Source organism: Micropterus salmoides, unplaced genomic scaffold (genome assembly GCF_014851395.1).
Source record: "Micropterus salmoides isolate LMB-PRFRI ecotype aquatic unplaced genomic scaffold, ASM1485139v1 Ms_hic_scaffold_22, whole genome shotgun sequence".
Classification (NCBI taxonomy): domain Eukaryota; kingdom Metazoa; phylum Chordata; class Actinopteri; order Centrarchiformes; family Centrarchidae; genus Micropterus; species Micropterus salmoides.
In genome coordinates, this window is record NW_024041373.1 from 22,381,394 (window position 1) to 22,398,273 (window position 16,880).

Below are 16,880 nucleotides of genomic sequence, written 5' to 3' on the forward strand. Positions count from 1 at the left end.
ATCTGCAGCCCTAAAAGTTCCCACAGCCCAGAACTGACCAATATCCCCAAACTATTCAAAGTTAATTCACATAAAAACAAAGGAACATTATCTTTACATTTGACAAGAGTTGAGATTTGATTTTTCAAATGGTTGTTGATTCATTTTCCATCCATCAACTATTCAATTAATTGACATATTTAAACACTACAGTATAAATCACAACACACCACCAGAAAATAAGGATCTGTACAAGCCGCTGTAGCCAAACCTTGCAGGTGACTTGTGCTCTAAAGTGGTAAAATTTCAGAAGCTTAATGCACAAGCAACAAGTCCTACTCATTAACTAACTTGTATGGTGAAACCCATTTTTACTCCCACACTACTTTCAAATGAAGCTACATCTGCACATTGCTGGTGCAACAGGCAGCAGAATTGTTGTTATGCAGTGTCAGAATGTGTGACATGCTGTTACTTTCTTCTTAATTAGAGGAGGAACACTCAGATGTTGTGCATGGAGGAGCTAGCCGTGTTTGAGTTTGTATTTCAAAGTAGACGAGACAAATTACGTGACATTAATTTAGCGGATGCTTTCATCCAAAGCAACTTTAAATAAGTGCATCCAACCTCAGAGAAAGACTGAAAAGAACAGGAACTACAGCCTCCATAATCCATTATAAGATCGAGTGCTGGTAAACCCACAGAAAGCTGCCTTAAGTAACTGGATTACCTCTTTTCAGGGAAAGCTGCAAGTAGCAATGTCCTACTTCATTAACCTGAAAACACTAAGGGGTCCACCCTCAACCTGAAGACGATTAGTGTAATGCTGTCACACACTCACACACACCATCAATCAAAATGAGGCACAGGTACCTGCATACTTTAGGCAACGGTAGGTGAATACAGGGATCCTGTATTTGAGCCTTTGCATATCTGGAGGTAAATGCTGTAAGAGCAGTGTGTATACCCTGACTAAAGGCTACTACGTGTTGAGCTTTTATGCAATTACAGCATTTTAAAAATAATTATAATTGTAAAAGTTTTTGTTTCTAAAAATATTAAACAATCCTGTTAAATTGTGATGGGAGTGAAAATTGGTTGCTTTCCGTTGATTCTTCTCAGGTTGAATCCGTGGGAGGAGAGGGTTACAGTATTGATTGCGGTTTGTCACACTGGGTTTTTTATAGTCAGAAATGTGCAAATTATAAACATGGTGGCTTTACATACAAATACCTTTATCATCGGACTGTTTGATGGATGATTATTAAAATTACACAAAGCCTTTTCATGCTGCATTATTCGATACTTTTCAGCCACTTGGGGGCAGATAAACTCTGCTCTAAACAAGCTGAGAAAATGCATAAGTCTAAAATATCTCTTCACTAGGGATGGCAATGTTCAATTACTATTAATCGGCTGATCATTTTCTTGATTAGTCAATTTGTTGTTTTGTCGAAAAAATTACGGAAAATGCTCGTCACACTTTTCCACAGCCAAAGGTGATGTCTTGTTTTGTCCGATCAAAAGTCTAAAATGCTAAGGTATTCAAGAATTACAATTGAGGAGCTGGAACCTCAGTTATTTTTCGCATTTTCGCCTAAAACTGACAAGACTAATCTGTTAATTGCCACTTTCTGTCATCAAATAATAGTTTCAGCTCTACTTTTCAACCTACAAAATAACCTTATCCAACCTTAACCAAATGAATGTTTTAAAAAAGGTTTCATGTTTAAAAAAACACTAGTCACTTGAACATTTGCTGAATAGAATAATCAATTTGGACAACTGAATTTCACTTTCTCTTAAAACTGATTAAGGATGATAATGAATTATAACCCAGTTCTACATAACAGAACCACATGTACACACACAACATACACACAACTGACTTTTTGGAAAGGAGAGAATTTAAGACAACCAGAGCAAACTTTCCTCTGGAGCAAGTGATAACACGACACTACCGTGTTGTTAGTTTTTACAGGACACGTATATGGAGACAACAGCAAAAGTATATTATTTGAGAGCGCTGTGCACAGTGTTTACATCATTACAACTGTTTGTCTTTCCTGTGAAGCTTAAAGGCATCTGTAATTTTTTTCAACTACTAAATTTACTGGCTCTCCAGGCATCCATGACCCTGACTGAAGTTCTTTGAGTTGACAGTTGCCTGAAACCTCTACCCAGCAGACATGCATTACCTCAAATATATTCATATATTATAATATGTCTATCTGATCTGGAGTTCAACAGAGGGACACAACCTGGACAACATTTAAAGTGAACAAAAACAGGCATGCAGAGTAGGTGAAAGTTGGACAAGTACCTTTCCTACCTTTCATCTCCTCCTCTTCTGTGTTATTACAGCTCTCTGTGGAGCCCTGTCAGACAGAGCGGAGACAAAGGAGGGACAAAAAAAGGAGGGACAAAAAAAAGGGGGGGGGGATAAAGATAAATAAAGAGAAAATAATGGATAAAGAGAGAAAAGAGAAATAGTAACAATAATGTTTTTTTATGTGTAAGTGAGATAGGGTTGCAAAACCTTTGACGCTTTAACCATACGGACACACAGACAACCTGACAAGACAGATGGACGGGTGGACAACTCCCTCCCAGGAGCACAAACCAGCCAGGACAGCAGCACAGAGAGCCACACGCACCAGAGCAACAAAGTGTGTGTGCAATTTGAAACTGTGTGGCTAATTTTAACAGGAAGTGCATGTTAAGAGTGTAAAAGTCTTTGTAAGAGACTCAAATTAAAGACAATTGTGTTGGAATTTTAATTATCTAGTGATTCTAGGGCTGGACAGTATGGCCAAAAATGTTATCGCGATAAGAAGTTTCATATGTTTCAATATCGTTAATTATATATATTATTATAAGTATCGTTATTTCTTTCAAGTTTAAAGGCGCATTTTTGCTCCAGAGTGAAAGTTGAAGAAACCTGATGGTTAATTGTGGTTTAAACTCTTCGTTATGGTCAACACTTGATGCCAAACAGTGGATCATTTCACAAATCTGAGGCAGAACATTCAAAACAATTATAAAATAAATAAAGTCTTTGTCAACAAATCCAAGTCCAACAAGTCCTAATTTGTTTAAGATTCAAGTGAATAAAATCAAACATTTATTGAATATTTACTGAACATTTGTTATACTGTTATTTTAAAAAATGATATCTTGATAATTATTGTTGTGTTTTATTGTCCAGCCCCAAGTGATTCTAGTCTTTTGCAAGCTTGTACACCAACATAACAGCACGAGCAGCATGGCAGTTGGCCTATCTTAGTGAAAAGTCTGACATGAGTATTTGAAGTTAAAGTTGTCAGTGTGCATGTGCTGCCATTGAAAACGGTCCGTGTACGACTTTCTCTTTCATATAAATTACCACCAGAATAATTATATACCTTTAAAGTGTTTAATCATAATAACCCATCATCACCCACAGTGCAGCAACAAGAGCTCTGGCACTTTAATAAACATTTTTTTTTACTTTGGGTTTTTTCATGCATCATTTATCAAGCTAGAGATATTTTTGAATGGATTAATTGATTATAATAAAACACTGAAACGCTACATTTATTCCAGTGGCTCCATAATGGTATACAAACAGGAGCTGCACTGATCTGCTTCCAGATTTGGGGAGTTCAAAGGATTCAAATCTCTGGTGAAATCCCTTCTGGTAATCAGGAAGAGAAATAATAAAACATGCTGACAGAAGCCAGCTCACATTAGGTGCACAATGAAGTTCACAGAGTCATTGTTTTGACAGCAATGTATGGAGTATATTTAGAGAAAATCCTCCACAAGTTACCTGCATGTGTTAGTAGTGTCTGGTGGCTGGTGGCTAGTGGGGGGGGGGGGGGGGGGGGGGGGGGGGGGGGAGGAGGAGGGGGGGGGGCTTACCTTGGTGCCGTCAGCTGGGTTGTGTACAACAGTTGTCTGGGCTTCCTGGGGGGAGGTAGGAGACACTTTACCATGCAGGGAGGGGTTGGGTTATGGTGGCACCAGGGAAGATGCCAGGGAATACAAACTTATTCCATGACGACATACATACATAACAGATGCATGTGCGCACACCAAAACAAAGCACAGGGGGTACAGTACAGTGGCTGTGGAGCATTTATGGTGATTAAATAGATGACAGTGTCAGTCTGTTCCCCATTCACCAGCATCGTGGCCTACAGGAAAACAGCCATGAACATAAATTGAGAGCCATGACTGAGGAGGAGGGTTCTGTGAGTTATTGTATGTGCATGTAAGTGTGAGTGCAGTTGTTATGACACGTTTGACTCAATGACTAATATTTACAGAAATATCTGAAAAGCAAACAAACACTGATGCATTAATGAACCAGAATAGCAAGCTTTCAATAACAATCTCAATACTATGGACAGTTTTCCACTGCATTACTAATGACTTGTTTTTGCAAACAAGCCTTGACAGGGCATCACAAGAGCAAAGGACTTTTATCCTTTTAGAGAGAATAAGCAATGATCGTCAGGTCTGATGAAGCCTGTTTACCGAAACGTGTCAGCATAAGAAAAAATTTTTTACAGGCCACAATATTATCCCAGTCCATAAGCTGTTGTTACTTAGCAAACACACACTAGCTTTAAACCCTGCATGCCAAATCTTACTAGCGCACAGCCTATTGCTACATATTCATTGCGTAAATTACTTTCAGTAACACTGGAAATCTCCTTCCTCGTTATCCGATGCCATGAACACTTGTGAGTAATGACCTTGTGAATCTGCGTGATGAATGTGTGTCTGTGTAGCCACTCCTCATCCTCAACCTTGACCCAGCCACAGAAACGTTCAGCACAAAGCAATTCAAGAGCTCCACGTACTGCATTGTTATCCACAGTATATAGGTTTAGTCAGTCAGACACACACTCAGACTCCTGATCAACCCTGGACCAAACATCCAGGGGAACTACAACCTTAAAACATGCAGCCCCTTCGATGACATATTGTATTAAGGGGAATTTAAAGAGTTTAAAGTACTTTGGGGGGCATTTTAACCCAGACAGCGGAGAGGCGCCCAGATTATGGGCCTGGAATTTTTAAAGCAGTCTGAGGAAATCCAGTCCTTAGCTCAATGCCTTACCCCAGTTTCGTTCTTAATTTTGCTTGTTTGGCATGTAGCTCACTGGCATTTGCTGGTGCAGAATTCAGCCCTGGCATTATGTAGAAAATAACGGGCATTATGTATACTTTCTTGCAGAGAGTTAGATGAGAAGATTGATACCTTCTAATATTTGAAAGGCACCACAAGCAGCCAGTTAGCTTAGCTTAGCACAAAGGCTGAAGACTGAGGCTAGCCTGTTTCTGTCCAATGGTAAAAAAAAAAAAATCAACCTATCGGCACCTCTAAAGCGCAATGATTAAAACAATATGTGAAAAGTAACACGTTGTGGTTTTACATGACATTATTAGATGGACAATTTCTTGGCCGGACTTTACTCAGGTCTCTTCTAGTTTCCTGGTAAACCTCATGACGGAGACAAGTCTCAAATATGTTAATTGCTGCGCTTAGAGGTGCTGGTCAGTGGATTTTGTTACCTTTGGACAGTTAAATTAAAGATTATGCAGTTACACGCTGAAAAGAACCAGGGTAGCCGTTTTTCCCTGCTTCCAGTGTTAATGCTAAGCTAAATACTTAACATTAGACATAAAGGTGGTCTTGATCTTGTCAATTTACTCTCCAAAAAAGTGAATATTGTATAATAATAGCAATAAAATGTTGAATTATTTCTTTACACTGTGAACTAGTAAGGACTATAATCTAGTACTTCCAAGGCTATTGTATCAGACTGGATTAACATCTGTCCAATAATTATATAGATTTATTTTAAATTTGTAAGAACATAATCTTAAAGATCTTAATGATATAAACACTTTGACTGCATCCTTCTACCTTTAAAAATTAACACTTCTTCAGTTTGGTCTCACAGAGGACTTTACTAATGCACTTTCTGGTGAGAGGATAGGTTTGGCTTTCATTAAATTGCTATTTCTTTGACATCTTTTCTGCTAACATATTTAAAATCAGAGGCATCCCTTGCTAAAGTTCTGTTGTATGTTGTAAATAAATCCCATTGCAAATATGTACAGAGGGGCTGCATCCTGATAAAAGTATGATCTCTCTGTTACACTTCCACTCCAGCTCCTGTTTTACCCAGAAGTCCTCATCCATATATCGAAGAGCAATTTGTAAAATGCCGTCATTTGATGTAGCAGAGGTTGAAGCTTTTGAATTTTTGAGTTCAGCTTTCAAATAAATTGCTATAACCCCGTTCTTCTTCAAAGACAAACCACCAACAAAGCTTAGGTGACACTGTTAAACAAAGGAGTCACCAGGATGTAGCTGAGCAGAACTTGTGTGAAATATCTGCTGTTGTATCACAAAATGAAAGTAATTGGTCTACCTGTCAGTGTTGTGCACTGTGTAAATATATATACGAGTGTGTCCACAGGAGGTCTGGGTAAAACACAAGCCAGGAGAGAGACACAAACGCACAAACCACTCGTTCAATTTTAGGGCCGTCCACAGCCAACATCACAGTTTGTGTTCAATACAGAAGCAAAGAGGCAGAGGATGAAGTACGAGAGAGAAGATGTAGTACAGAGAAGATTTCACTTAACATGGGATTTGAATAAAAAGGTGAGGAGGAGACAGAACTAAACATTAAAAAGATGGAAACAATGAAATGATGCCATGAAAAGCAACATGAAAGAAACCAAATAAAGATGAGGTACCATTGGTGCTGAAGATGACATGCTGCTGTCTTTGGTGCTGCTGCTGCTTACTACACTGTTTTTACTGTTGTTTCCCTGCGACTGGGGCAAAGAAACACAACACAGAATGACTCCCATTGCTCCCACTGGGTCTAAATCATAAACCACTCTATGGGAATCTTAGGCGTAAAACAGGAACGGAGCCATTACACGGCTAATATAAATATTCCACATAACTTAGGTGAGTAGGATTTAAAACAGCGCAGTCGAGGAGTCGGGCGTATGTGCAGGACTTCGATGCTAAACAGATTTATTTGAATCAATAATCTGCAAATTGCTGCATTGTTCAATTTAAATGGCAGTTGCTGTATTCTCCTGTATGTCTGTTGTGCACAAACTACAAAATAATCTGTTTAATCCATAATATGAGCCTTCTTTTGATCATCAGTAACATATTGTGTTGCTCCAGCAACCATGTGAACCATGTAACTGATATTGTTATTTCTATTATAAAGCTGTGTATTGAGAGATTGTAAATGTTATTTGAGTCTAGTGTCCTGATGTACTGTACGCCTGCATTTAATATCTTTACCTTTTGAATTGTACAACATTACATAAAAGTAAAAATAGTAAAACAGTCAATAAATGCATTTTAGACTGGATTTTGAGTATTTTCCCAGCACTTTAACAAATACTGTAAATCAACTGTACTCTTACATCTGCTGGGATAAAAACTGAAATCACACGTTTGTATCTAAAACAAGTGCCAGCGATTAGTGGCCCATTTCTGACAGCAACACAGCGAAAGCGAAAGCATGTGTAACAGAGTCAGAAAATAAGTTCATAATAATGGTTCCCAGTTCAGGTCTGTGCATGCAGTGAAAGGCCTTGATGACAGGTTCTTCTCTAATTGTGGAGAACAGTGTGTGTGCCTTTATGTAGGTATGTACTGTGTGTTGTTGTTTCCCTTGTTTAGCTCATGCAAAGTCAGCTTTAAGACAATAATAGACTATTTTACCCACAAAGCAACTTTAGCATTACTGCAACTGCTTAGTTGCTTAGCCTTGAACAGACGCTGTTCATTGATTTGACAGAATTTTGACTACTCAACGCTCTGTTCAAACATCGATCAAACATTAGCTTGCCATTTAAAAAAAAAAGATACATAAAGATTTTAAGCAACGTGTGGTTTTAAGACTGTTCTTTTGTAAAAGAAACTAACTTTTCAGCAACATGTTGATGTTTCAACAGCCCCTGCTAAGCCAGAACATATACAGCACAAGTTTTAATTAAACTATTATAAGTATATTCAAAAGGTATAGTCGAAGGTTTTTGCAATGTCCTAACTAAGTAACTATAAATACATTATTTATACTTTTCTGGGGGCGATTTCTGTGCCTTATGCACAGAACAATTACAAAACAATGGTCTGACGCATCAAGGCCAGTTTAACAGTCATGGTTAGTACCACTAGGATTGTGAAAGCAGGTGTATAATGTCTGTAGCTCTGGAGGAGTTTTGAAATGCCAAAGTGATCAGTCATCAGGGTTTATCAGTCGGGCATTAGAGACTAGACATTTTCAACAGAAAGTGTGTGTTACAAACCTGGGGTGCTGAGTTTGAAAAGCTTTGGCAGTTCCCAGGTACGGATAGACTGACAAAAAGATGGTTGCAATTTGGGAAATGTAGGATTGTAGGAATGTTCGGCCTTAGCTGCTTCGATTTTGATAAAAACAAATTTCCCACTCTGTCTTCTGTTTCCCAACTTTATGGAAGCATAAAGCAACATTGTGTGTCATGCTGTAATGTTTTATTGCTTGCTCACTCACATACCAACTTTGATCCTGTTTTGTTGGAACCTGCAAGCCTAAATAGCGGTTAAACTACATAGCAAAGGTGTAGATTAAAGCTATAGATTATAGATGGAATGTGTGATGTGAACAAGAAAACACAGTTTGAGCTGGACTCTCCCTTCAGCCTCAGGTTAACTGGAGGGGAAGGAGTATGAGAAGCTTGTTGAATGCAAATCAGTTTTCCCACAAGAAAGTTGAGAGGCGTGGACGAATAAAGGCAATAAAAAGGTTAAGAGCAAAGTGCTGGGAGGTTTTTCAGCTGTTTTTCTACAACTCTGAGATGAGCGAATACCCCAGTGTGACTTTAAAGATTATTTTGGCGGTCTCCGTGGCCTATTAGGAACATCTTCTAACAGAAAAACTAATGTGCAACACTGAGACCAAACAAGACAAACTACAGTTCCTTCAAGAAGCGTAAATATGCAGGCTACATTTCTTATTATCTACCGTTTCAGGAAATCAAATGTTCTTGATTTGACATGCAATCTTATCCTCCTCTATTATAATACATGTCACCTGAGGACAAATACTATTTTCTTACCAATCAACACACATTCATACCTGCTAGGTATTTAGTACAATTTTAGTGCTGTTGAAATAATTTGAGCACAGTGTTCAATGAAGATCTCTCTCTGAGAGTTTTTTTTTTTCCAGCTTCAAAAAGACTGTTTACCAGAATTGAAATGTTCAGAGCAGCATGTTATTTATAACTGAAAATGTTTATTAGGGCCGGGTATCAAACCTCAACACTCGCTTAGTACCAACTGTGTGTCCATAGCGCATCGTTTCTGATTTAAATCATGTATGGCTGCTTGTGTTTAACATTTAACATTTGAGAGGTTTGGCTTCTTTTGTTAATTTAAAAAAAGGGGTTTTGAAGAAAACAAAAACATGCTTATATTCTCAAAGTAAGGTATCTAAAAAACATGTCCTTTTGGTATCAGTACTGAAATTGAATTGTATCAGATACCCAACCCTGATGTTTATACGCAGGCCTACATTTGTAGCGAGTAAGGCCCCCGATATACTTGCTTTTAACTATGCATCTGGTCCTGATCTGCATTCACGTTTAATCACCCAGGTATAGGGTTAGGGTATATCGGAAGCTTTACAAGCAGTATCAATTTAAAAATGCATTAGATGGTAGAAGTGCAACTTAATCAAAAAGATCAATAGCCTATATTCCTGAAAAAATACTGTTTTAAAATTTCAATTAGATATGTTGTATACACCACTTCTGATATGCAATATGATACGCTCAATCCATCAGACCGGAACTGTCTGTAGTACAATGGTGATTTTCTGCAGGTGACCAAGACAGCCATTTTATTTACAGGAGGGGGGGGGGTCAACTCAAATGAAACATAATGAGGGTACAATAAATGCGCAATTATTGAAAAAGGGAAAATTATGTTATATTAATTTTTACAGCGATTAAAATGCCCCTCTCTTCTGTGAAGGTCATGGATGTTGATAAGCCAAAATGCCTGATCTTATCCACAGGCAGATGCTTCAGACATTGGATAACTTGAAGGGGGCAAGTGTGTGTGTGTGTGTGTTGTTTGTCTGGAGTTGAAATGGTTTTGGTGGAACTTCTAGCAAAAGGGAATGCAGGGATGTTGAATGGAGTTGCGACATCCAACAGATATCGGACAAGACGGAAAATGTCATGGACGACGCTTCAAGCATCACTGCCCAGAAGAAAAAAACAACAAACACATGAAACAGAGAGGAGGGAGGGGAAGACCGGAGGGGAAAAAGACTTGGAAAGACGAAGAATGAAAAATGAACGAAAACGACAGAGCTGATCTCACCATCAAACAAACACTCGAGCTGGACTTCCTTTTCTGACAGACAGCAATGGAAAGGAGGAGGAAAAAATAAGGGGTCATCGGGAAACAGGAAACTAATCAAAAATACTAAAAAAGTGAATCTGCCAGATTGATCCCAGAAAGAGAGAAAAACAAAATAGCTTCACAAGCTTACACAGGAACAAAGATGAGACAAAGGGATACTAAGAGGGCTTTAAAAGACAAAAACAATCAACTGCAAAAACAACATATTGAGTTAATTATTTAAAGGAGAACTGAAAGATATAAATCATTGGTTGTGCAGTTTATTTGTATAATGTTTTGGGATTGTTTTTGGGGAGGAGGTTTAGTTATTGTTACTGTATGTAATGGGAGTTGTGTTTTGGCCCTTGTTGATCATGGCGCTTCACTGTATGCATTGACGCTGACTGTCGTTCAAAACAAAATGAGCACCAAGACATGATGGTCGCTTGAATCGCTGTGAATCAAAGAAAAACCTGGTGGTAAAAAAGCATTTTAACAGCCTATTGGTCTTTATTATGTCCCTTACTTTCACTTGAATCTGATATTTGTATTACCTGTGCCATACCTTTAACTGCTAACTCATAAAAATGATCAAGCAGCTACTTTAGTTTTAAGATCAATCATTTCCCCTGAGAAACAATGTTTAAATCACATTTAATAGACCTTAAATAAACTAACAAAGGAGCACCAGAGCAGAAAGGTAATCCAACTAAAAGAACATAATGCTTTTCATATGCTCACAATATCAAAGATACATGTTAATAGAGAATAGTTAGGATGTCAGACCAAAAAGGAGACAGGGAGAGGAAATAAACAGAAGACAGGAACAGTAAGTAAGACAAAAACAGTAAAGTCAATAAAATCCTCATGAGTTAGAGAACTTACCTTCACGCCGTCCGACTTTTTTGTTTAGTAAGGTTTTGCATGCTGAAAGAAAGAGAGAAAAGATGGTAAAGACACAGTCTGAGATGTAATTGTTCAAAAAAAAAAGAACTGTGGTTGAGATCACTCAGTCAGCACTAAAGCATAAGATGGTCCAATGAAAAAAAAGGTTTATCAGGCCTGGTGAACCTGACTTTACATTTATATTTTTGATAAATAGAACTGAAATTTGATAATATCAAATTTCAGTTCTATTTATCGAATCAATAATTGTTGATCATAGAGAAATAGCAAACTTAAATTAAATTCTGGAAGTATTTGTATTATGTAAAATTTTTTCTTTTAACTTCAACAATTTCGTTCTAGGACATTGTTGATGTTTTGTATGAAAGTCAATTTCCTCCAAGAAAAGAAAAGGGACAACAAATTAGACATGATAAAAAAAAAAGTACTGAGTCACATGTTCAGCTTAATAATACAATTATGTGATAGGAGGATAGAGTAGAGTAAACTTTGAGTAAGTCCATCCAATATTTTTGATTTAGTATCTCGTAATATTTACTGACCGTGAGCACTTCTGTTTATCATGCATAACTTTATGTATTATTTTTTCTTTTCCTGGCAAAATATAGCAGATTTGATATGTGCAGATTTGTAAACATCAACAGTAAGAGGCATTTAGAAGCACTACTGCTCAGTAGCGCAAATATGAAGACATTTATCTTTGAGCTTTGGTTGATATCTTTCTTATCTTCTATGAGTTTCTTTTATCCATTTTCCACTGCAATTTTAAAAGTATGGATTTTGAACCATTTATTTTACTTCCCACTTTCATGTTTCATTTGATCAAATATTAAATTTCCCCTTGTTGTGGAGCTACAAATAAATTAACCTTTTTCTTTTTTAAAGTTCTTTCATGCAAGTTCTATCACCACTGTGGGAGCAGTTAAAACAATAAGACATTAAAAGCATGTACAACAAAAACAATTTAAACACTAAAATAAATGTGAGCACAGTGCCATAAAGTACACAACACAGTTAAGCAGTACTACTAATGAGTGATAAATTCTGGTTCAGTGTTTGATCAGTAATAAAACCTCCTTATTCCTGAACGCCTACAGGGAGCAAATATGGATGGATGAATGACTATTAACTAATGAATGAATGAATGAACCTACGAGGTGCTTCTATCCAAAACAGCCTGTTGTTTATTTCTCGCTGAAATCAATTTAATTTATTTAAGTACAGCTAAAAATATACCACTAGTGTTGAAATAACAATAGAAAAAATCCAAACTTTTGACTTTTACCACAGTTGAGTCCCCCTGCAGGTCAAACACCACCTACTGTATTCTCACCAGTTCATGTTAAGTGAAACTGACATAATATCATGTGCATGCATTTGAAATCCTGATCACATTTATGACTAGACTTGCATAGAAATGACACCAACTACATTTAACAAGAAACTGAATAAAAATGCATGCACACACGAACAAATAAATAATAAACACACATACACACACACTGTATAAACACTCATATTTGTGTTAGTCATGTTCCAATGATCCTCCCTTACCTTCCATTTATAAAGTAGGAAGGAGGGCAATGAAGAAGGCATGAAGAAAACAGTAATGTATTTAATATCTGCATCTCTGAAATGAAAGCTTAAGATGACAACTGCAGGCAAAAACACCTGATAGGCTTTTACTGTATGTTAAAAGACATTCTTTCATCATTTTCACAGAGGTGGTGGGTTCATGCGGTGACAGTGGCTTATCAACATGTCTGGCATGCAGCATCCACTTCAAAGTCTGTATCTTAAAAAGTGTGTCAGAGGGCATTCCTAACATTTTAGACACTGAAACGAAACCTTTAAGTGCGAGACATCATCTCAAAACCAAATTCTTCACTTTTAACAATCTTAGTCAGAGAAGAAATTTAACGGATTCAAGCATAAAGACAATTCCTTTATTAATAACATATCGGCATCCACTTGTTGATGTGTGAACGGCCTTTAAGCAAGCAGCTCGCCCTGTCATGTGATAGTCTCCTGTAAAAGGGTTCAGTATGCTTCATAGAAACGAGGGCTGTCGCAATAACCACAAAATTGAAATACTGCACTATTGGTCAAGACTACCGCGGAGGACGACCGCAATGTTCATACTGTACACAACCATAACGAGCTCTGTAACGGTTCAAGGATGGATCGCCATGGGATGTACATGACCAGACTTCAAACTCTGAAGTTGTAAGTGTTGCCGTGTTTTGTGTTGTTTTACTGTTTATTTTAACTAACGTTGTGATCCTGAAGGATAGTCCAGAGAAACTGTGGACAGTAAGCCTCATTTGAAGCTCACGAACTAAGGAGTGTAGTGTGCCCGATGCCTGCAGCTGTTTTTCATGTCGCTTTCTGTGGAAATGCAGTTATAACGTTACTACAGCGCAGTGGTTAGTTGTGGACAGCCATTCTGTACGCGTGCATGTGTGTGTGTTGCTGCGTTATGTAAATTGACTTGACATGCCCTAAAGTTAATGATATAGTTACGTGTGAAAAAGACGTGGTCAAACTACAAAAAGGTGTTTGCTTGCCAATGTTGTTGACTAGCACACAGCAGATAGCTTAATCAGACCATGAAACTGCTGTTAGCGGCTTGCTGCGCAGTAGGGTGACAGACACAGACACTCTTACTCAGCTATATGGCACCAAATTACTCAATTGATGAATAATAATAAATTTAATTTGTAATGCACTTTATATTTAAGCAAATCCCAAAGTGCTAAAAATAAAAATACACAGAGAGCATGACAAATACAAGCAGAATCAATAGCCTAAGGCAAAGGGAAAATGGCAAGAGTTCAATCAAAAGCTCTCCTAAAAAGGTGGGTTTTAAGGCCAGCGATAATACCGCATACCGCGCTGTTGACCCCCAAAATGGTGAAGGCCATGGAGGAGCTGGACGCTCCGGAGAATACACCAATTTCCGTGGTGGAAATTACTTCACTGCGACAGCCCTAATAGAAACTAGTCTGTACGACGGCTAAAAGCCTGCTGTCATTGGGAGGGATGAGATGCGATGAATCATACAAAGTAAGAAAGTGGGCATCTGTGTTGCTTTAAAAGGGCTATAAGCATAAACCTCTTCAAGGCAACTGTAAGTGTTGAACCTGTTTAATCTGCCATTATACAGAGGTGAGACATCCAGTTCTCTATAGGAGCATACCAAAGAACATTGGAGCTCCATCATTAGGAATTATGTAACTAGTCCTGTTGCAAAAAACTTAAATTAAATTAAACTGTATAGGTATACAAGTCAATAAGCACAGCCATAAAAAAATTGGTGGTAATATCAATTTTCTCTGAATAACAGAGAGAGAATGATTTTTGAGGATTATTTTTTTTTTTTATCTCAAAAGGTCTATTTGTATTATTATATTTTACTGTAGAGTAAATAGTCCTTTATTTGTTTGTTTTTATAATGTATCTTAATGCTGGTTCTCTTTTACTTTATTTATTAGCTTTTTACACTAATTATAGATTATATTATTATAGATAGCACAGTGTAAAACACTAAAGAGGCCAATTTTGGGTGAAGCCTTCCACTTAATCCAAATTATAACCAGAAATGGCATCACCCATATCTATCATTAGGCATAACCCTGACCTCTGTACCAGTTTAGAAATCTAACTGTGAGTGAATACCCCATTGAGCCCTCATATTAATGTTATTAACATCACCTTTGTAATGTGTTGTATGACGATGACCCTGATGCACACACTGGTCTCATAATAATGTTTAGTTTTTTTGTGCCACAAGTGTGCTGGAGTTTTGTTTCAGACGCTGTTTGACAATCCTATACACAGTTTGTTTGAAGCATACTGATGCCTTTAGGTTTTTTGTGGTTTTGTCTGTTCACACAAAAACAACAGAGCAGACAGGAGAGAGGAGACAAAGGAAAATAACAAAAGACACTGTGCATTGTGTTTAACCAGCTTCCCATGCAGGTTGGCATACTGTACTGTACTGTACTGTGCACTCATACACATGCTTGGCTGGCTGTTAGTGCCAGAGCCATGCGGAGGGAAGGTTGCAGCGAGCACAGGCAGGCATCGATTGGGCATCCGCTGAGTACTGTGGATACAAACCAATTCAAAGGAGGCAAAACAGGGAGTGTCACGGATGTTGAATGCTGCCGTGTCTATTTATATTTGTGATATAAAAGGTTAAATGGTTGTGCTGCAGAGGAAAATATATGCAGCGTGCACCAGTAGTAATGCAGAGATGTGTAAACAGAGCTTTTCTGGGTGGCAGCTGCGGTAGTTGAACGAAGGTCAGAGGGTCATGTGGGGTATCAGTTAAATGGCTGTTGTGTTTGACACAGGAAATTAAATAGCCAGTCTTGGAGAGGAGCTCTGTTCATTAGAGTGTCAAAACATGCAGCAGCACTGAAAGGTCAAGAGCTGAGCTTCGTTTGTGGTTTCCATTTAAATGTTTGTGTGTTTGTGTGTGTAAGATGCCCCAGTGCAATGACGACCATGGCAGCAGGTGGAGGGGTTCAAGCAGCCCAGGCCACATGCCAATAGCCTGAGTACAAAGTTGGCAGTGCACGACTCCAACGCCCCCTCAAGCAGACGTACCTTCCTGTGCCATTGCGGCTGTGCTGGTGGTAGCGGCAGGGCTGGTATGCTGCCGTCCCACTATTGGACAGAGAGGGATTCAATGTGGAGGCACAGGTGGGAGAGAGCCTCTAAAGTCTTTAATTTTCTGGATTTCTTAATGTTTAATAAACTTTAGTGTGTTAAACAAGAACGACAGGTTTCCAGAAAGTGTTGGGATCAAGCGGGCTTACAATCAGAGGAGTATAATAAGCAAAGGTGGGAGACCTGCCTGTTTTTGTTTTCTATTTCACTTTTTTATATTTCCCTGTTGCTTTTATGTTTTGTGCAAAGCACTTTGAATTACCTTGTTGTTGTAATGTGCTATACAAATAAACTTGCCTTGCCTTACTGATCCTGCGCCACCGATTGAGCTGCTCACCATTTGACATTTTAACAGTAAAGACAAGATTTTCTCTGATACCAGACTCCTTTTTATAAGGAAGTGAAGGAGCAAACAGGAAATCTTCTCAGCACCAAAATACCTGTTCCCCGACAATTACTAATCTTGTTTCTGTGCATATTAACTTGATAAACATGCCTAAGTATAATGTATAAATCAAATCAGAGGTCTGGCTCGTCTGCTTTTTTCAGTCTAGACTGATCTTGACCAGTTAAAGTTGGCTGTAATCCACATGAGCTGCTTTACTTACATGAAAGCATATAAACACAGGGCAAATTGTATTAATGCATTAGCTTGCTAGGCCATCATCTAGCCCGCAAATTGGGTGCTCTTAAGTGCACTATGTTTTAGTGATCAAACTGCTTTGAGGAGGAAATCCAAGACAAACCCTTGAAGTGAGAAATCAATACTGCAGACACAGAGCTGACAAGCAAATGTGAACGGGAATAAAAATGTGCGGTTAAGGGAACTACATTCAGGCCAAAGAAAAGTAGCAAAGTAGCAGAACAACAGCGATTCGTATCATTTGGC

At 38.2% G+C, this 16,880-nt stretch overlaps 1 pseudogene; it reads right to left on the reverse strand.

Moving 5' to 3' along the window:
• The window catches only part of LOC119917479, a 92,970-nt pseudogene that overhangs the window by 9,465 nt on the left and 66,625 nt on the right, over positions 1-16,880 (reverse strand).